Source organism: Cimex lectularius, unplaced genomic scaffold (genome assembly GCF_000648675.2).
Source record: "Cimex lectularius strain Harlan isolate CLEC.00 unplaced genomic scaffold, Clec_2.1 scaffold284, whole genome shotgun sequence".
NCBI lineage: Eukaryota > Metazoa > Arthropoda > Insecta > Hemiptera > Cimicidae > Cimex > Cimex lectularius.
Window position 1 is genome coordinate 422,867 of NW_019392966.1, and position 22,367 is coordinate 445,233.

Genomic DNA, 22,367 nt, shown 5'->3' on the forward strand with positions numbered 1-22,367 from the left:
TTAATTTTGTATAGGGGAACAGGCCAATTTCTTGTCCTTTATTTCCGTCCCACGTGACATTACAATCAGCAGGTCGACGAATCAAAAACTCGGCGGAAAAGAGCGTTCGCAAGTGCCCCGGGATCAAGGCCGTTCGGAGGGGTGGTTTTAAGAGGCAGGTGTGAGGGTGGTTTCTGCCGGCCGTCGGCTGTTGTCTGCCGGTTGTGCCTGCGGTGAGACCTGACCCCAGAAATGGTCACAGAGGGTTCATTGCCTCGTCCCACAATTGTAGTACTACGTAAACACATCACCCGCCCCACCTGCATAGATAGAGTTGCCACGTGATTTTCATTCATCGCGGCGGCAAGTTTTCTTTCACTCCTCAACCTTTTCCTTAAAAAAAAAAAAAATTATAAAATAAAATACAATTTCAACCGAGACCAAAGAAATACCAGGGGGTAAATATAGCCGTATTTCTGGCAGATGTTGCCGCCCTGTTCCAATAAGGGTTCGTTTTTCCTATTGTACATTTTTTTTTTTTCATATCTCCGATTGGCCGTCCTTTTTTCTCTCCTCATGTTTAAATCGGAATAAATGTGCTTTACGCTTCGGCTGTTTTCTCAGCTGGCCGAATAATTCTAGTAATTTGATGGCGTAAAATCGATTTTTTTTGTACTTTAACGCGCTGGATGTCAGTGGTATTTTATTTTATTTATTGTTCTTCTAACGTCGAAATACACGTTGTACTTTATCAACCGCCTGGAAAGATTGAGCAATATCGCTTTTCACTAAATAATTACCACCTTTCTTTTATCTTAAGTAACTGAAGTTAAAACAACAACATGCGGGGCGTCGGGAGCCGCAACGGTTTAGGCGTTGACACGGCGCTCATCACTGTAAGGTAAAGGTCCCGGGTTCGAATCCAGCGGCCCTGCATTCGACATACTTAGAAACGTGCTTTTTTCAAAAACACCGGCACCACGAGGGTTTATAATATGATCTCTGATGTTGCGAACTGTCGTTAAAAATAAAAAATAAAAATAAATAAATAAAACATGCACATCCTGTACCATGGATTAACTATAAAACAAAGTGAACCGATTGTGACCTATTTCGTAATATATCTATGGATAAATTATTTATTTAATGGTTATTCATCCGTTGGGCGATGATTGGGCAAAAATGGTTTACAATTTAAACTACGAAACTGTTTATTTTTTATTTCCCTAACCTAACGTATTAATAATCAAACGGTAAATATTTTAAATGTGTTATTTCATTAACCTATTAATTGTTAACATTTTAATAATTAGTTGAAATTGTATACAATTAATTTTTTCGCTTTTCTTCGTCATCGCCAGCTCTCAATAATCCTGTTTTTCTCGTGTTTTAATCCTTCCAATTTCTTTCAATGTTTCTCCAGCCAATTTATAAGTTATACGATTCAACGGTAACCGACACTCTAGTTTCTTTACCTCTGTACCTCATGGCTTCGTATATTGTGGATGAAATATCACCAAAAAAAATACAAAACATAATAAATAAAACATAACAGTCTGGTTAGCATTCAATCTATTCCAGAGTACTCGATATTCTTCGGGGTTTGAAAAGAGAAGTGTTAAAAACTGTGCGAGTGAAAAAAAATATTTGCAACGATACGAAATGAAATTGTCAGATATTTTTCATTGCTCTCTTTCTGATATCAGCACGCTCAATACGTGACGTTATTGGAAAAATGTTGCATGATAATGAAACTGAATGGAAAAGCCCTAATCATGATGTGAAACAAAAATATTAATCCAGTCAGTTGATTTTTTAAACTTTTTTTTAACAAAGAGAAAGAGAATCGTCTTGTTTTTTTAATCCTGGGATTTTAAACAATTTCTTAGCCTGACAAATCCACCAAGCAACAGAGTAGGATTGATAACAACGGCCAATTTACAGTTTCTTCTCACAATTAAACAATTGATCAATAAAATTATTGAATAAACTCACAGTGCCAAGATGTTTTTGAAACAATATTTTCCTTTAAGTTAATAATATGAAATGCTCGCTACAATGGTTTAAGTCCAATGTGGTCCTGCTATATTAATGTCCCTATTCCGGGAACCGATCAAGTAAAACGCTTGAAAATTTAAAACGTAATTCTCGGCTTATCGATTATTTTAAACCCTCGCTTAACCCCTATCACGGAATGATTTACATTAATTTCAACGATAATTTTAAATTAGGCTACTTAGTAGAAAGGTCATTTTTATTTTTATACGATTACGGTTATGACATGTTATTATTATTGATGATTTGTCTTTATTATAACGATTATATTTATCGTCTAAACCACTAATTGAAAATGACCTAAATTTTTATTCGCAGAATTAAATATAATTACAATTCATAATTTTTAAGAATCTTGGTTCAGTCGAAAAAATGTATTTTTTTATAAGAACTACAACCGTCCTTTCTACAGAATATGAAAATCTATTTTTGTTTTATTTTACTTGTCATACCAATTTGCAGCTGATTATTATTTTTTTTTTTTTTTTACAGTGAATCGTTAATACTTTACGTTTTACTTTTGGGTATAAGTGCTTCAAATATTTTTAACATTTGTTTATCCAATGTTTTGGTGATTCTTGTTTTGATAAACTTACAATTCGACATCACTTACGACGTTCTCTTGCGCCTTTAATGTGTATTCTGTGACAAAAAATTCCCAACGAAAGTAATAACATTTTTTTTCCAGAACTATTCATTACTGAAACTCTTCCATCTAGCCGTATCTAGCATATCTAGCCGAAGATCGTGGGTTCGAATCCCGCTCGTGACACTGACTTTTTTATCTCAACTAAAAACCTTAATTAATTGATTGAAACTATTCTTGTTTTCATATTGCAGATCAATAACAGGCAAATAATCGTAGCTAGGAATATTTATGAAATACACACAGGAGAGGGGAAATAATTTTTTTTAATATAACTTTTCATTATTAAAAAATCCGTAGTAAAATTCGTGGTATGCTAAATAAAAAAAAAAGATAGTAATAAACTGAATAGACTTTGATTAAATGGTACTGGAACAACTTTTGTCTTCTCTTTCAACAAATAAATAAACCTTGAAAAATTGCTGAAATACGGTAATTCTTTCAAATCCATTTGCATAAATAGTAAACGAAATGCGTGTCGATATTAAAAAGTAGAATTTAATAAAATAGGAAAAAAACCAACTGTTCGTTCAAAAAATGTTCGCTACCCTCTAAGGTCATCATCAAGATAAAACGATCTTTAAAATAAATATAAAGATTCACCATTTTAAAAAGGTAATGAACATAAAAATTATTGGTTGTTATAGACCGAATAGATTTTTTGAAAAATTTCCCAAAAACGGCAACCTTTTAGACTCTCAGTGAACATCTGAACGACCTTAAAAAAATTGTTGAAATACGGTACAATTTTGAAGTTGACGTTCTTCAATAAAAAGTGGTGATTTTTGAAATGCGTATTGAAATTAAAATCAAACGAGCAGAGGTGGAGTTAAATAAAAGAGATCAAAAATCAAATGTTCGTCCGAAAAACGTTGCAACCCTCTTAAGGTCATCTTCAGGACAAAATAATTTAAAATGGCTATAACGATTCAATAAAAAAAAAGCCTAGCTACGAATGTATGTCAAGGTAAGGAAAATAAAGCAAAAACTGATTGGTTTAGTAGACCGAATATATTTTGAGTTGGTTGTTCCAAATTTTGCCCAAAAAATGGGCACCTTTTAGCCTCTCGTTGAACAACGAAATGGCCTTGAAAAATTTCTGAAGTATGATAAATTCTTAATGTTTACAAGCTTAGATGATAAGTGTAGACTTAAAACTTAACTGAAAAAAAAGAATAGCTTATCGAAATTAAAATACATCAAGTAGAATAAAGCTTAAAAAAATAAATATAGTACTATATGTTCGCACGAAAAATCTTTCCAGGTTAAACTAGTGCGTTTATTGTTTAAATGAACTGATATGTTAAATTATTATTGTTGAAAAATATGTATTCGAATGATAAATATTGTACCGCCCCTTTCTAATATTTCTGACTGAAATACACAATGATAAATTATTGCGCAATTTTTTTTCTGAAATTTTGAACAGAACACATCGCGCAGATTTAAAAACGATAGGAAATCTTTTTCATGTCTATTGGTATGGATGTTGAGTTTATCCAAAAGACTTTTCGGGTCTCAAATTTGGCCTAGGATGAAGAGTCAAAATTATAGCAATTTAATCCAAATAATTAGAAACTGCATTCATGTTATTAACATTGTAAAATAAATAAATAGTAAACAATGTTTGTAAATCCCAGGCCCTGAAGATGATCTCAATAAAGTTCGAAACGTTGGCACGATAAAGAAAATGTTTTTCTGAAACCTACATCACGCCAGAACGCATCTCACGATTTCTGAATAATTAATCGATTAACGGTCACTAGTCACCACACATATTGTAAAATATTTGTAAAAATCGAATATACGTTTATACAAACACGTCAATTGTATTGAAAACGAAAGTTAGCACGAATGTAAGAACCAAGAGTTACGTTTACTCTGTTAAAATGTTTACAGACATTATTATTGTATTTTAATGACAATCGACCGGGGCCGTTCGAGGTGTAATGCAGCGAATGAAATAGAAGACGTAATACACACGAATCAGGAATAATAGCAGTACGCTTTCACTGCTCTACGTAGTAAAAGCGTTTAAAAGGGATTTCCATGTTTTAGAAAATCAATCAGGCCGCCAAATTCACTATCATTAACGACATGAAAAATAAACTGAAACTACGAAACTACATTTTGAGTAAACGTGAATTACAGGGATTACTATCGTGTGGTAGCATGAATTTCACCCTCCTCTCAGCATAAAAATTACAGTCGTTACCACGTCCGTTCTCTCTCTAGCTTTGATCGATTTTTTTTTCATAATTGCGACATTGGTTCAGTGATGTTTTTTCTGTAATTTAAAGTAATTTGTTCACACTGTCAGTCAGGAAAATTTGGCAACGATCAGATCCCTTTAAGGCAGGCGGAGATTTTTACAAGGGGCGTTGCCCTACAATATTGTAGGGCTTGGAGGCCCTTTTCCTCTCTGTCCACCTTCCAATTTTACATCCGCCTTTCTTTAATCTCGGCTTATTTTATACTCCGATCCCCGGATAGAAGACAAGAACCGCCGAGAAAGGAATAGTGTTTTCTCGTTCTTGTAACAATTTTATTTCAACATCAAGTTTTCCCCGATAGAAAAAAAATTATTATTAAATTGTGTAGATTACTCTTTTTTTTTCTTAAGAAAAATTACAGCAAATTGCCGTTTTAAATATAAAATGTGTATATTTTGAAGCAGCCCTCTTCCTATTTATTATACGAAATTTCGACAATATTTCCGTTGCTTTACAGTATCGTAGAGATTTTCTCTGGTGGAGAAGAACGAGGGGTGATTCGAAATGTACACATTTACAACACATACACAATAAAAAAAAGACAACCGGTTGCAACCGTTCGTAACAACAAGAAAGTAAGCTAAAAAATCTTTTAAAAAAAAGCAATCTTTAGAAGTGAAACAATTAAAAATAAAGTAAATTGAGTATTACATGTACACAAATATAAACCGGGTGTTAGTGAATATAAACACTTCATTAAAGTTTACCCAAAGCTCAAGTTAAGAAAGATCAACAATGTTGCATGTGCCATCGATCTGACTTTACACATACAAGCTTGATAAGTTGGTCGTTATTGTACAATATTGTAAAAAACTACGGCATCTTCTTAAACGATCTTTTACCACTTAAAATTAATAAAATTGCATAATCGCATAAATTTTTCGAGAAATACAGTAGTAAAGTAAAAAACAGCTTAATGTAAGGCGAGATAGAAAGGAGTTAAAAATATGACAAGTAAGAAGAACAAAAGAAGCCAAAAAAGAAAAGATTAATGATAGTGATTAATACAAAAAAAAATTGTTGTAATAACAATCCTTAATAACCAAACAAATCGTGCTCATTCTATGTTTTATATTTTAAATGCTTCAGTGAAAAAAACTAATCATTCCATAAAAAAAATGAAAGTTAAGGATAATTAGTTTATGTTTCGATTGATGGAAGGAAAAAAGCTGTTTTCTCTTGGTACAGGGTTATCCAGTGCATGACAATAGGCAGAAATCCTTTTAAACGTCACGTCACAGGCAAGAAGTGAAGAGAAAAAAACCTTAAGGTTTTACATTTATTCTGAAGTGAGAAATACATCGCTGTCGAGTCGGAAAACAAGCCAAGGCCTGATTGATGTTTTTCTGCTAGGTCGGTCACGACAGACGTGGCATTTCGGACATAGTTTTACGACCACGTTTGCACGGCACTTTCTTACAAGACGTCTTGAAATGTTCAGCGTGACACAGGTGCCGGACGGAATTGCATAAGTTCAACGCCGTTAAGAATTTCAATAGGAGAAAGTTTCTCGCAAGTCCTGGACATTTTAACATGTAAAAAAAGTGCCATTTAGATTGAACTTTTCCCGTGCTATTTCGTTTATTTCATTGATTCCCTTTTGTATTATTATCATCACTTGTTGCGTTGATTTGCCTTATATAAGGACTTACCTTTGACAACACTTTTAAACCGTTCCGAATGAACCTGAAAAGAAAATTTCTACACTGTGCACTTCACTAATTTAACGAAGCATGCATGTTTAGAACAAAAAATTCTGTCAGGATTAACAGACTATCTGCAATCTTGTGATTTAAGATCTGAATTGGTCGTTAAAACCTGTGTCATCCAGTAAAAAAACTGTTTGCATTCTGTGTACCACGTTATCAATTTTTCATCCCCTTTGTCATTATCGAGCTAACGCACACGGTTTACAAGTCGCGTGATGACAAAGCTCGAATCATTATGTCGTTGGTTATTTGTAATTAATGACTTGTCACAATTCCACCGGCCTATTGTTTATTTGCTTTTCGTATTTCTTTCCGAGATATTGTGCAATTAGGGTTCGTTAAAACGATTCAATATTTTGATTAAATAGCGTATTTTTGGCCGGATGTTGTAAAATAACAAGTTTTGTTAAGAATCTCACCTGCAGATCCTGTCGTTGTTTTTTTTTTTGCGTTTAAACCTGCACGATGTCAATTAAGCGAGCACAACTTTAGAAAGGATAAACTGAGGTTATCAAGGACGGAGGTGAAGTTTTTGGAATGAATTTGATCAAATAAATATGGATTTTAGGGTCTTGCAAAGATCATTTTTAAAAAAACCCTCATTTTGACTGATTTTTTCTCACTTAAAAATAAAATAAAATAGCAATATCACATAGTTTATATGGAAACATTGAACACAACTTTTGACTTTAATTAACAAAAATAAATCATATTTCATGTAACTGTTTTTTTGTTTATTTTGATGTGCTAAAGAAATGATATACACCTGATTAGTGGAGTTGAACTGAACACTGTTTAGTTGGATTAAAAAAAAAGTTGGCTTTAAGGGATGTTGGAGAAAGGCAGGTGTGGCAACCTTGGCTGAAAGGGAAAGGAAGAGGAGAAGAGAGAGTGAAATCCACCCCCTACCCACCCACCGTCTTTCCCCTACTGAAAAACCCTGAACAATACATTTACAATTTCACGGTCTTCAAATCAATAACTCCCGACTCCCCTACGTATATTCCTTCCAGCTGTATAGTCTTTTCCCAGTGGCCGAGTCACTGTTTTAAAAATAAATCTGTTTAAATAAAGTTAATGAACGGAATGTGTTAATGGTTAACGGGCATGGATATTTTTAATTTTTTTTTTTTAAAGGAAATCTGTGGTTTGGTTTACGATCGGCCGGACGCGTACGACACGACTGCACGTCATCTCCAGGGAGGGAAAATGTGACAAGCCCGCTACGCTCCCTTCAGTGTTTTTTTCTTTATAATTCGAAATTTTTCTCCTTAGATTCCACGTGAGCCGGTGGCTGGTAAGCGTAGCGCTCCAATTAAATCACGGGCACGCGTTAATGAATGGGAGAGTAAAGCGTGTGGGCTATTTACTACAAAAGGTTTTATCAATGAAGGGTTGTTTTAAAATAAAAACCGGGGGTCGGCATGGAAAGCTTTCACTCTCGTATTTACTACGACAAGAAAGAAAAAAAAAGCCGAGTAAGCCCGACGTGACAGTCCATTCCCTCCGCCATACGATGAAGAATAACAAGAAACGTCAAGTTTTGTTTACTGTTTACAATACGAGAAAAATTGAAAAAAAAATATCTACACACGCACAATATTGCCTAAGCGTATCGTAGACATATATACAAAGTGAAAACTTACGAGAACAGCTACAATGATTATATAAAAAAAATTTTTTAACACAAACTTGACTGTAAAATATAATAAATATAACTATTACTTACGGGATATGTTATAAGTCATGGTGTTTCGGAGGCCTCGGGTAGGTAGATATTAGAGATAAGTTAAAGGGGAGAGTTACGGAGAGGGAGTCCACAAGAAACGTTGCTTCCCGTTCACAACACATACAACTGAAATCCACAAAACAAAGTATCGATTGATGCGTGACGTCAGGCTAGGGGACACTTGATAGGGGAGGGGGTGGGGTAGAAGTGCAAACACGATATGAAATTCAATTTTATTACTTTTCTCTAGCTGAGCTCCCCACCCCGAAGGAAGGCTGCGCACTTTCTGCGCGCACTTCGGCCCCCGCCTACCCTCCTTCCAAATTTCTCACCCCCCGAAAACCACCCCCGGCCCCCACCCGATGTTAAAGTACGGCCCACGTTTTCCCTCCTTCACCAGTACCTCTCTTAACAAACAAAAATTACATTTTTTCAAGCGCAATTTTTATTGAAAATTACGAATGTCGTCGGGATGGACTGATTTAAGGACCTTTACGTCCTTTTTTTTTCTTGGTGGCATGTCGTCTATGACCGGTAGACGATATGTCTTCGTTGAGCGCCAATCTTTCACGACGGATCAGCCGAAATGTATAACGATCAATCGCTTTATTCGAAAGGAAAATATATGATTTCCCATCGTTTATTTATAGATTTACACTTTTATCACAGCCAAGAGTCATTAAGTTCAAAGGGGGCGACCATTCGTGCTTTAAAACGAAACTTTTCCCAAAACNCTAATAATTATATTTTCTAATTTATCATTTACCATAGTTTATTTGTACATTTACGCTTTATAACAGCCTAAGAATCACTAAGTTCAAAGCGGCGACCATTCCCGTTTTAAAAAGCGACCTTTGCCAAAAACAGTGTCAATATCTATTTGGGTTTGGTAAACCAAAAAAAGTCCTCAACGAATGGATAAAACTTTAACATTTTTCTTATAAATAAACTGTATAGACCTTTAAAATTGGATAACATTCATGATTTAATAGATCGCTGAAAAGCAAGACGGCATAAAGCACAATTTGTCCTATTGGCAAGTGGGAATAAACTGTTAATATTCGTTCGAAACGTTTTGAAAACTTTAGTAAATATCTGCCACGCCATTGGAATTAATAAAAAAATTTCAATTTTATCGTTTACCATAGTTTATTTACAGATTTACACTTTTATCACAGTCAAGAGTCACTAAGTTCAAAGAGGGTGACTGTTTCTGCGTTACAAAGCGACTTTTAGCAAAACCAAATAGGCAATAACTGTCTATAGCCTATTTGACTAAAACCTAAAACGGACGGAAAAGATTAAATAAAAGTTTTAATCTTTCTTATAAATATCTCTCTCCCCGTAGGACCTAATAATTATATTTTCTAATTTATCATTTACCATAGTTTATTTATACGTTTACACTTTATTACAGCCTAAGAATCACTAGTTCAAAGGGGGCGACAATTCCCGATGTAAAAAGTAACCTTCACCAAAAACAGTGTCTATAGTCGATTTGACTTTGGTAACATAAAAAAAGGCCTTAAATATTTGCATAAAATATATACATTTTTCTTGTAAATAAACTGTATAGACGTTAACAATTGGATAATATATAATATCGTTTTGCAGTCTCTAATAAACATCTATCATCCTGTTGTAACTAATAAAACATTACAGTGTTATCATTTACAATAGTTTATTTATAAATGTACACATTATTTCAGCTTGGTATCAGCAAGTACAAAGGGGGCGACCATTCCTGCTTTAAAACAAAACTATTACCAAAACCAAATAGGCAATAGACACCGTAGACCTTAAAGTTAGATAAAAGGAGTTCAACTTTTTAATAAATGTATGTATAAAACAATGTAGACCTTCGTGGATAGGTCTTGATGGTTGGTTAACGGTACTGATTTATGAAAAATTTGAAAGCCTTTTAGAGTAAAATTCGACCTATTGTCTATATCCAATCAAAAAAATTATATTTTATCATTTATCATAGTTTATTTATCGAATTACACACTTTTACCCCATACTAGAGTTATTAAGCTCAAAGGGGGCAACCATTTAAAAAGAAATATTGTTAAGAAAACCCAAGAAAGGTAATAGATTGTAACAGAGCTTAATGATTAGATAACAGTCTTGATTTTACAGATAGCTGGAAAAGCCGATGGATTTTCAAAAGGGAAAAAATTTGGCATCGATAATTCAATACACCGACGGGCAAAATATTCCACCCACTTGTAATACAACTTGTTTTGTATATATTTTAATATATTAATCAAAGTTTCACGTTTTTTAACGTTTAATTATTGAGTCTTTGTCTAGGAACGGAAAAAGCAAAATGTAAATTGCTAAGGAAAATGAAAAAATGACGGATAGATAAAATTAGATGTGTGGTGATTAGTGACCGTTAATCGATAATTATTCAGAAATCGTGAGATGCGGTCTGGTGTGATGTAGGTTTCAGAAAAACATTTTCTTTATCGTGCCAACGTTTCGATCATTATTGAGATCATCTTCAGGGCCTGGGATTTACAAACATTGTTTACATTTAACAAATACATTTGTTACACACATTCAGGATGTGGAAAAGTGAATTTATACAATGCAAAATATATTTTTTATATTCAATCAAAGTACTTCTACTCACTCAAAGTTTGTCTTCTGTGTAATTGTGCCATTTTTGCGTGTCGTGTTAGCACGATAAAGAGAATGTTTTTCTGAAACCTACATCACACCAGACCGCATCTCACGATTTCAGAATAATTTGTTTTAGATTTTTAATAAACATTTCAATATCGCGTATTTCCTCCTCTTGACTTAATTACATCTCGAAGACGCCTCGACATACTTGCTACCAATCTGGAAATGTCCCTTTGCTGGAGATTAGCCAATTATTCACGTAGAGTAAGTCTAAGATCGTGGAGTGTATCAGGAAGAGATGGAGGTGCTCTTTTTCGTCTTTTGAACTTATCCCATAAATGTCCGATGGGGTTCAAGTTTGGAAAACGGGCTGGACAAGCTAAGACCCTGATGTTATGCTGTTGAAGAATGTTTGTAATATGCGAGCGACATGTGGACCGGCATTATCGTGCATTAGAACAGGATTTACGCTGATTTCATCGAGGATAGGCAACGCATGATGTTCCAAAATTTCATCCACATAGCGAGTGGCCGCCAAAGACCCTCCACGAACAAAAACCAACGCTGTGTGACTCTCCATCGAAATTCCTGTCCTCACCATCATTGAGCTGAAAAGATTGGCTCTGGGAAAATTACAAGCTTCGTACCTTTCATTTCACCTTCTCCACACTCTTTCACGCCAATCTCGAGATCTACAATCATCTGTAAAAAGTACAGCAGACCAATCCTCCCAAGACCAATGGCTATGTCTCGAGCAAATGCGAGCCGTGCAACTCTGTGTTCTGGTCAATTCTGGTCCTCTTACAAGGCGAAACGCCATCATTCCATACTGATTTCATCTTCTTCGAGCAGTGCGTTCAAAAATTTGGACACCTCGAACTTGTTGGAGCTGATGAATTGCTTGACCAACAGTAAGGTGCCGGTTTCCCAAAATTTTCAAAGTCAAAAAACGGTCATCCTGTGGTTCTGTTACCCTTAGGCGCCCAGAACTGGGCCTTCCATGGAAGGTCCCAGTTTCTCGAAAACGTCTACCGCCGTCTCGCAGAGTTTTGTAGGGAACACCGTTGGTCATAGCCGCATACCTGATGGAACATCACTCATCAATAAGTGCCACACCACCCACAACGTCCTCATCACTAAATGACATTTTTAAGTTAAAAAATTGAAATTAACAAAACGGAGATGAAAACTAAAAAATTAATTGCTTCAACAAACATTTTAAATTCCGTGAAAAGTAAACATTGAAATTATTCTTGTTTTGGATTAAGAATTAAGTGTGTTTACCTTTAATTGATATTCTCACTTTAAAATATAGCATAAACAAATATTTATTGATAAAATAATGAGATAAATTAAGGGTCGAATTTTCTTTTATCGACAAAATGGAAAAAAAAATCAATTGGGTGGAATTTTTTGCCTGTCAGTGTAGCTTGTAGTTTTTACGACGTCCTGAAACTTCAATAAAAGAGTCTGTGAACAGATGCGTGATTTAAAAAAAATGAAAGTACGTTTCTAAGCCTTGTTTAAAATAATATGATTATTTCAATTAATTATTCTTTTTACCAAAGGGTTTGGTCGAGGTGAAAAGAATAACTAATTGAAATCATTTTTATGGTCAATTATGACCGCTAAACATATATGGATTATGTGTATTTTTCCGATGGAAGTTAATTCAATCCACATATCCTTTTATATTGAAAAATGCCGTAGAATTTATCACTGTTGGATCTGTTTTGCTAAATATTGACGGTGTATCTGCTAAAAAGAAAAACTTAATTTAAATCAATTATACTTTTTTATCTTGGTCTTGACTGAGATGAAAAAGCTAGTGTCACAAACGTGATTCGAACCTAAACCTTCGGCTAATACGCCGCTGCTCTACCACTTGAGCTATCGTGCCTTCGATCTACTCGGACACCAATTGCTCATTTCCACCTAGAGAACCTTTGAAATGTACCTCGTTTTTGCCATATTTTCCAATATAGTGTAATCAGGATTCGATTCTCGGCGACTTATGAAGTGGACTGTTAGCGAAATAAGTAGTTCTATAATTATTATATTAATCCATATATGTATTTAGTAGTCATAATTGACCGTATTATTATTTTAATTACTTCTACGTTTTTATCTAAGGTTTTTGTTGGGAAGAAGCTAGCGCGTCACGGGCCGGATTCGAACCTACGACCATCGACTTTTCTCAACCAAAACCTTGGATAAAAAAATATAATTAATTACAATAATTAATACGGTCAATTATAACTACTAAATTCGCAATATTTAATTTAACATTTACCATAGTTTATTTATTATAGATTTACACTTTTATCACATGGGAATATTACGTATGGAAGTTTTTCTGAAATTATAAGCTCAACTTATACACTTCTAAATAAAAAGTCTTAGANTTTGTGTATATATATATGTCAAGCCCGTGATTTAAAAAAAGATCTTTTAAAAGAATGATTTCCTGATATCTCACTGTTTTCCAAACTTTGTTTCAAATTTTGTATATTGTTACGAAGGAATTAGAGTTAATGGTAACATACCTTTTATATTTATACAGTTTCTGAGCCTGATAAAGCACCAATTGCCTGCCTGGTGTGAGTTCGAATAAAGAAACGATCAATCGTTTGAGTTGAACGATTTCACTTGGAGAATCTTTTTCGACTAAATATTTATCATGACGTTGGATCTTCTGAAAAGGAAAATTGAATTTAACGTTTGGCATCGTTTATTTATAGATTTACGCTTTTATCGCCTCCTGGAATAACAAGGTACAAAGAGGTCCGAAACACATGCAATATGATTCTAAAATAGGAGAATCTATTTCACACTAATATCAAGTAAATATTTTTCATACCGATATATTTATATTTTCTGTGGCTTTTAAAAAATAAATGCGTCGGCAATAACTATCGGACCCCGTAGAATTGCGGAGAAAGATATCACACATACTTTTTTACAGAAAAAAAGTCCTATCAGATTGTTTTATATGAAAACTTTACGGAATCAAAATCTAAAAATTTTATTCTTAATATTTACCTTCTTTTTCTACACATGTTTCACAATGTATAGCCAATTTGCGTATTGTCAGAACGGTTTCAGAGTTTGGAGAAGAATTAAAGTCAGAAAACGCTTTTTGAACATGTGAACCATTTTTAATTTTTTGTTTTTTTAAATAATGAAGTTTACCATGTGCAACAGAAGAAAATTTGTTGGAGACATGTCTGGAGAATGAGAAAAACTTTGTACGGCCGGTACTTTAATTTTTTCAGAGCACAATTGAAACATGACGTCTTGCGTTGTCGGATGACCTTTCCGATTTACCAATGAAGGTTGTTTGCTCAGTTTTTGATGCATTTTGTCAATTTCAATGCTAGGTTATAAAGCTGATGGTCTAACATATAAGGAAAGCATAATAGCTAACTCCAGGTAGTTTTGGGTGTAAATTCGTACTTGTTCTATCATCGTAATTTGTCATACACAATCCGTTTTTCACTGCAATTAGTTCTTTTGAGAAAAGGTTCACTTTTTGCCTAGAAAGCAACGAAAAGTGACGTCATAGTTCGACGTGACGAGGTCGGTACTGTGCGTTTGATGAGCGAGAAGGCCATATGTCAGTTAGATAAGCTGACTTGTGTTGCTGGAAAACATTTACGCGCTTAAAATAGGTATTTTTACCCATGAATTATTAAGTTAAAAAAGAAGAAATGTGAATGTCATTATTTTCCTTCGAAATTCCACCAAACTGGGCGACAAAACCACAGATTGCTCAGAAATAACGGCATTACAGTTGTCAAAATGCATTTTTATTCGCAAATTATCAATATTTCTATAAAAGGCGTTTTTTTTGCTTAGAAAGGAATGAAACGTATATTTATTTTGAAGTGGAGAACAAGAATTAAAGAAGTATGAAGCGGCGAGGTCGGGACTGTATATAAAGAAGAAATTCGATGATATGGTAGTCTGAATACTAATATTGCCACCTTGCCTTCTAGGAAAAAATTGGATGTAAAGAGAATCGGCCGGGTGTTTAAGGACAGTTAAACATATTTCAACCTGTGGCTTCCTGAGGTGATAATTCCTGAAGGATCCTTTCGAGTACCACGCTAGTGCCAGTCTACAGCGTTGTAGCTCTAGTTATTTCATCAGAAAATTCGCTAGCAGTCACATTTGTGCAAACATTGCCATAAAAACATCGCTCTCAATAGATCATGTCCTAAAATGTTTAAATATGTCTGATATCCATTCAAGTCAAATACTTAGGACTATTCCTGGACAGCATTCTGACGTGGAATCCCCACAGAAGACAACAACTCAACACAATACTTGGACAACTACGAAGACTTCTAGGACGGAAATCCGTCTTGACTAACCTTAGACAATATTAAATTCACTCGTTTCGTGGTCCGCTTGACCAATTAATATCTTACAATTAATTAAGGTTTTCAGTTGAGATGGAAAGTTAGTGTCCGAGTAGATCGAGGTCACGATAGCTCAAGTGGTAGAGCAGCGGCGTATCAAGCCGAAGATCGTGGGTTCGAATCCCGCTCGTGCCATTGACTTTTTTATCTCAACTAAAAACCTTAATTAATTGTAATATATTAATTGGTCAAGCGGACCACGAAATTAGTGAATTTAATGATTTAAAATGAAGTATACTTCACTAAAGCTCTCCGTGGCCATTTCATTTGTCGCCGAGAATCAAATTGATTACACGACATTTGAAAAATGGCAAAAAGGAGGGAAAATTCGAAAGGTGTGGTTGAGATGGGAAGTTAGTGTCCGAGTGGATAACTCAAGTGGTAGAGCGGCGTATTAAGCCGAAGATCGTGGGTTCGAATCCCGCTCGTGCCATTGACTTTTTTATCTCAAACTGAAAACCTTAATTAATTCTTAGACAATATTTTACTACGACCACTTTGAACATACGGAGTGGAACTGTGGGCTTCTGCCAAGCCATACAACATCCATTGCATCCAACCCTTCCACTCAAAAGTCCTCAGACAAATCGTCAAAACTCCTTTACTACGACACTAACTTTACTGTTCTCAACGGGTTCAACATTCCTTTTGTCAAAACCTCTCAATCCTAACCCACAACGTACCTGAATCGACGATGGCCCCGAGTCCTCGTTGCCCCTTAATCCCTCACACTGAGAACCCGGATTTGCTGGTTGCTCATGGCATGTATACTCCGAGGGCAGCGCTGTTTTAAGAAAACATTTTGGGATCAAATTTGTAATATATACTACTATGTGTAGAGCACCAATAAAATAATCTAAAAAATAGAAAAGAAAAAATGGGCATATCCATCCTGTAATTTTGTAACCTCTCTGTTCATTCTAATTGTATATTTGCGTAATATGAAATGGTTGATAAAGGATATAAATTTTGTTTTGATTTTTTATCTTTTTGATAATCAAAGTATATTGATAATGAATAATCAATTATTGCAAAACTTGTAGTAATTTACAAAATCTGAGGTTAATTGGAGCCCTGCTCTTTGTTGCTTTATTTTTTCTTATTATATTTTTATTTTTACGTATTTACAGCGCATTTATTTTAGTTTTGATCTATGATCATTTTGATAATCAATGGATATCCATCGTAGGCGTTGATAAAAGCAGAGATTAATTGGGGTTCTGTCTTCTTTCCTTGTCTTGTCTTATTTTATTTTATTTCTGTGGGCGTTAGGAGTCTCATTCACGTTGTAATCGACTCGACGGCATCGCCACTAATAACCTGCGCTATACTCTTGGAGGGCAGTTTGTTCTTTTTACGATGATTATTTTGCGGTTATTCGAATTTGAATTTGAATACTAAAACGGAAAAAGTGAAAAAGCAGGGAGGGGATATTATGTTAGTCTTCTTTTATGAGACTTGGTTAAAATTTAGGTCGTGAGATTTTAAACCGTGCCCATTTTTATATTCTCTGCGAGCTTTTTTAAGAAAGTATTATTTAAAAAAAAATTATGACTTAAAATTTAACAGATTCCTCTTTTTTCTTTGTCGGGGCTGGAGTAGCGCAAGGAATCATACTAGGCTCTCTTCTACATCCATTAGAACTGCCAATATCCCTTAAACCCTAACACGTTGCTACATTCGCAGACAACACACTTAGCCTTTCTTCGCATCAAAACCCAAACTTAGGTGCTTCCACCGTCCTGCCTCGGCTTGCTCGTTACCTCCCCTCCTCTCACTCGTATCTCTTATGTCCGGGATGAACCCGTGACAGCGGATGATGTGGTCTGCAGCTGCAGACGGAAGACTCTGCTGCAGCTAAAAGCAGCTACGAACATTACGGCCAAAGAATGTCGTCTTGGTGTGACTTAAACAAACTTTCTTTCTAAATGTTAATAAAAGTAAATATATGCAGGTTAATCTTTTTTCACTTTATACCCCTTTTTCAGTCCAACCTTAAAGAACGATGTGATTGAAGAGGTTGCTTGCCACAGTTTTTTTGGGACAATGTATTAATGTTCAGCCTGATTTAATGGTCAACATATCTATGTATCTTGTGTAAGAAAGATTCCTCTTTATGTTACTTGCTATTCAAACTCCTTGACTACAATCCCCTAGATTGAAAGCTCTAGCTCTGTTACGCTTCTGTATTTTCTCACATCAGCTACTGCATGATTTACTGGGGGACCTCCGGCCAATGGAGGAGAAAGTTTTCTCTTCAAAAGAAACGTCTCAAACGGAGAACACCGTTCAAAAACTATTTAAGATGTTCTTACATTCACATTCTTACTTTCCCATGTGCTTTGATTTTCTTCTTGTGCTGTCATGTGCACAAGGATTAGGCTACGTATAAAATAAATGGCGATTTTACGGCTAAAATACCAGAGACCCTACACCTAGACTACGGTGGCTCCTTAACCCAAAGTGGTAAGTGTTTTGATTATTCAGAAATCGTGAGATGCGGACTGGTGTGATGTAGGTTTCAGAAAAACATTTTCTTTATCGTGCCAACGTTTCGATCTTTATTGAGATCATCTTCAGGGCTNTTTAACAAATACATGTAGGATGTGGAAAAAAGTGAATTTATACAATGCAAAATATATTTTTATATATATTCATATATATAATATATCAAAATATATTCATTCAAAGTATTTCTACTCACTCAAAGTGTTTGTTTTCTGTGTACCTACATCACACTAGACCGAATCAAACGATTTCTGAATAATCATCGAATAACGGTCACTAATTACCACTCGTTAAGTGTTTTATTGACAGATAATATCAACAGTGAGGCTAATAAACATATTTTTTCGAAAAACTCAAGAAATGGTTGATATCAAAAACTTGTTACTCTGTAAATGAATTTTTACTGTCGTAAATTCACCTTGACTTGTGTCGCTTTTATAGTTGTATTTTTATTTTTATTTTATGACTAATTTATACATTACACTATTATAAATAATAAATGGAAAATAATAAATACATTTAAAACGACAGTGGCCAATGGACCTACTTAAGAACTAGTAGGTTATGTATACGATTTGTGTCATTATTTTGTTAAATAAAGCATGTCATTTGGTTGTTGCTCTAGATGCAGGTATAAATTTTGCACAAATAAATTTTAAAAAAACAATGGTGAAGTTTCTTTGGTTCTACCATTATGTGTTGATTCCATTAATCCAATATCTAAGGTTTTTCTGAACTGATTTGGAAATAGTTTCTGGCCAATGGTTAATGGATAGCTAACACTTCTTAATCTCAGATTGTAGATAAATCTGGGTAGTTATTTCATTTAAAAAATTTACCTAGATGTACGACGTAAAGGAAAACCGTCCGCACGATTGGACATGTTACTTGGTAACTGACGTTCCATTTTATGCGTGTTTTGTTTGGGAACAGTAATTTTATTAATGTTCTCATTTCAACGATAAAACACGGATTTCGTGACAGCCTCGTATAACATCGGTTTCCCATATTTGGTCTGTCTCGATCGAGTATAAACAAGACCCACTCGGCGTGGTGGGACTTCGGCCGCTTCGAGGGCCCTTTCCTACTTTTTCAAATAAAGAGAGCCTAACGCCGGACTTAATCCGTGTAAACTGGACCGTTTCGCCGACAAGTCCGTGAACACTTTAGAAAGCTAATATATATATATCTGTATGTATGTGCATAGACTGATACGCAAAAAATTCCACTCAATTGATTTTTTCCTTTTCTCGATAAAAGAAAATTCTGCCCTTAGTTTGTCTCATTGTTTGTACCAATAAATATTTGCTTATGGTATATTTTAAATTGGGAATATCAATTAAAGAAGATACTTATTATACGTATAAGATACTTATTCCTTAATCCAAAACAAGAATAAAGGATTTTTCAATGTCTTCTTTTTACGGAATTTAAAATGTTTATTCAGACACATTTGAATTCTGAAGCAATAAACTGTTCAGTTATGTCGGCTCTGTTTTCTTAATTTCAATGTTTAAACTTAAAAATGCCACTTAGAGCTGAGGGTGTTGCGGAGGTGTGGCACTTATCAACGATGGACGTTCCATCAGGTATGCGGCTATTGCCATCGGTGTTCGCTACAAAACTCTGCGAGACGCCGTTAGACGTTTTCGAGAAACTGGGTCCTTCCATGGAACGCCCTAGGGTAACAGAACCCAGGATTTATTTTTTTACTTTGAGAATTTTGCGAAACTGGCACCATACTGTTGTTCAAGCGCTTCATCAGTTCCAGGAAGTTCGAGGTGTCCAAATTTCTGAAGGCACTGCTCGAAGAAGGGTAAATCAGTATGGACTGATAGCTTTTCGTCCCGTAAGAGGATCAGAATTGACCAGAACACAGAGAGTCACGGCATTGGTCTTAGGACAATTGGTCTGCTGTACTTTTCACAGATATGTGTCGTTTTGCTCCACGGTCTCCAGATTGGTGCGAAAGAGTGTGGAGAAGGCAAAATGAAAGGTAACAAGCATGTAATTCTTCCAGGGCCAACCTTTTTCAAGTATCTCAGTGATGGAGTGGACAGGAATTTCGATGGAGAGTCACACAGAATTGGTTTTTGTTCCTGGAGGGTCTTTGGCGGCTACTCGCAATGTGGATGAAATTTTGGAACATCATGCGTTGCCTATCCTCCATGAAATCAGCGACAATTCTATTCTAATGCACGATAATGCCAGTCAACATGTCTCTTGCATAGTACAAAGAACTTTCAACAGCATAACATCAGGGTCTTAGCCTGGCCAGCCCATTCTCCAGACTTGGACCACTTGGAACATTCATGGGATAATCTCACAAGACGAATAAGAGCACGTCCTGAGCACGGCATTTGCTCGAGAACTCAGCCATTGGTCTTTGGACGATTGGTCTGCTTTACTTTTCACAAATGTGTGTCGATTTGCTCTACGATCTCCAGATTGGCGCGAAAGAGTGTGGAGAAGGCAAAATGAAAGGTAACAAGCCTGTAAGCACTTCCTGATACACTCCACGACGAGGAATGGGCTAACCTCCAGCAAAGAGACATTTCCAGATGTTAGAAAGTATGCCGAAATACGCGATATTGAAATGTTAATTAAAAATTAAAAAACATTTTATCTGTCCGTCTTTTTTTTTAAATTTCATTATCCTTAGGAATTTACATTTTTTTAAAACTTTTTAGACCAAGATTCAATTATTTAACTCAAAGACAACAAAACGGACACTAGCATTTACTTTTTTATTTTTTATTTATTTAGAAATCGTGAGATGCGGTCTGGTGTGATGTAGGTTTCAGAAAAACATTTTCTTTATCTTGCCAACGTTTCGATCTTTTTGAGATCATCTTCAGGGATCAAAGTGCTTGTCTTCTGTGTAATTGTGCCATTCTTGCGTGTCGTGTCGAGAGTGCCGAGTTTATCTTTTCCTTAAGCATGGTTTTAAGTCGAGAAAATCTCGCCCGGGCAGATGCTTTGGCCAACGACGGACTTAGCTTCTGTTAAATAGCCCGGTTAAATAGAAATAGATGGTCTACAGCGGTTTAGGGCCACCGGAATGGTCTCGGCAAAACGTGGCTGTTGTCTGAGTACCCGGACACATAGGTCTGTAGACTATCGAAAGGGCGGACGAGGCTGCTTTGGCTGGGTCTTATAAAAACAAATGATTCTTCTATCAGCACTGCCGATGGGTGGCCTTCGAAGGATCTGAATCTTGGATGAAGGGTCACCCTTAGCCGATAAGAATAGGCCATGCGATGTTGACACACGGTCACTTACTTTTGGGCCAAAGCCCACGTATATGCCCAGCTTGGAGAGCTGAGAAAGGTAGCTCGATGTGTTCCACATAGTTGAAAGGGGCAACTCATTGGCTTTATATAGAGAGCGTGTAGGATTGCCACCCGATATGGCTTGAGTACGTATATGGTAATTATAGCGTTGTGTCCCTAGTGTGTGTTGACAGTGAATGTATTTATTGGGGTGAATGTCTAGTGTGAGAAGGTCGATGGCGGAATATTGAGTACACCATTGACCCTCAATTAGGTTAGTTACATAATAGGAGTAAAAGGTGATGGAGGAATGTTGAGGTGAATAAGAATGTGTGGAGGAATGTTAAAAGTTTGATTCAGAAACTGATTGCGTTGGATGCTGAAATGGCCTAGCAGGCAGCACCCGGATCCCAACCTCAGTGGCTGACTAAGGTCAGACCATCTGACTGAGAGGGCAGATGGGGGAATATCGAGTGTTCTATCGACTCTCAATTAGGTTAGTTATAGGTGTAAAGGGATATTCCTGATGGAGGTATATCAACTGTTCCACCAGCCTAATTGAATGAATGGTATGTAAGTAGGAGAGAATGTTTAAGAATAAACATGAGTATGAATGGGTTTGGAACTGCATACGTTGGATGCTGAATTGACCTAGCTGTTGACAGCATCCCCTCCCCCGTAGCCAATTCTCGGTGGCTGGACGGATAAGACTGAGGTTGCCTCGGACTCTTAACACCCGTAGGTGGATGATTCTGGATGTCTGCTGTAAATTACAAAAGCTGGAATTGCCGGTGGACTGTGAGAAGTGATAGATTCAACTCTATACATGCGTGCATACCTACATGCATGTGCGGATTTGAGCTTATATACATCCAATTACAAGATTTTTCTTTTCATTTGAGATTTTTTTAAATATAAAATAATTCGGTTCTTAAAAACCGCATGAAAATAAATTGAAAATAAAATTACAAATTAAATATAAAAGTTAATTCTTCTTCTTTTAATTTGTGGTTTTTTGAAATATAAAATAATACGGTCCTAAAAAACTACATAAAAATAATTTACAATTCAAATTAAATCTCTCTCTCTCTCTCTCTCTCTCTCTCTCTCTCTCTCTCTCTCTCTCTCTCTCTCTCTCCCC

The 22,367-nt window shown here is 35.6% G+C and overlaps 1 protein-coding gene across 1 annotated transcript in view; it reads right to left on the reverse strand.

Annotated features, from left to right (window-relative positions):
- Positions 1–8,614, reverse strand: part of LOC106673251 — a 65,623-nt gene extending 57,009 nt beyond the window's left edge. The window contains exon 1 of the mRNA XM_014405297.2: positions 8,392–8,614. The gene's annotated coding sequence lies outside the window, so the exon portion shown is untranslated. The remainder of the gene's footprint in view (positions 1–8,391) is intronic.
- Positions 8,615–22,367: the final 13,753 nt, after the last annotated feature.